The following is a 941-nucleotide window of genomic DNA, read 5'->3' on the forward strand; positions in this document are numbered from 1 at the left end:
TTAAACTCTCCCCATACCCCCAAATTTCCAGGGCAAAATGAAAATGACAAAGGAATTGTTTTTGACTATTTAGAAAGAAGGACTTTCTGGTCTTACTGTTCTATTTCCTGTAATTTCAAAGGGTATGATGCAGTAGCCTATATTTTATGACTAATATTGTGGTTCTTCACATATTCATTCAATATATTTTTCAATAGATTGAGATATATTCATTCAATATATTTTTCTTGCAACTAATAACAAAATATTAAAATATCTACTCTATTCAAATACATATCGCAGGAGAATAGCAAAAGGAAAAGAGTGTATAGTGCTCTTTTTTGGCAAAAGTTTGAAGAGAAGCATAACCATCATAAAATGAATAAGTGGTAACAGATGCCTTACCAAAGTTGAAAAAGAGCAGAGTATAGAATATGAGACATATGCAATGAACATTGGGGTACAGGTGTCTCTTTCCCTTCTCATTTCCTCAGTGTGTATGCCCAGCAGTGGGATTGCTGGATCATAAGGCAGTTCTATTTCCAGTTTTTTAAGGAATCTCCACACTGTTCTCCATAGTGGCTGTACTAGTTTGCATTCCCACCAACAGTGTAAGAGGGTTCCCTTTTCTCCACACCCTCTCCAACATTTATTGTTTGTAGACTGTTTATAATAGCCAGGACATGGAAGCAACCTAGATGTCCATCAGCAGATGAATGGATAAGAAAGCTGTGGTACATATATACAATGGAGTATTACTCAGCCATTAAAAAGAATTCATTTGAATCCATTCTAATGAGGTGGATGAAACTGGAGCCTATTATACAGAGTGAAGTAAGCCAGAAGGAAAAACACCAATACAGTATACTAACGCATATATATGGAATTTAGAAAGATGATAACAATAACCCTGTGTACGAGACAGCAAAAGAGACACTGATGTATGGAACAGTCTTATGGCT

This window comes from Bison bison, unplaced genomic scaffold, assembly GCF_000754665.1.
Source record: "Bison bison bison isolate TAMUID 2011002044 unplaced genomic scaffold, Bison_UMD1.0 scf7180017864387, whole genome shotgun sequence".
In the NCBI taxonomy this organism is placed as follows: Eukaryota; Metazoa; Chordata; class Mammalia; order Artiodactyla; family Bovidae; genus Bison; species Bison bison.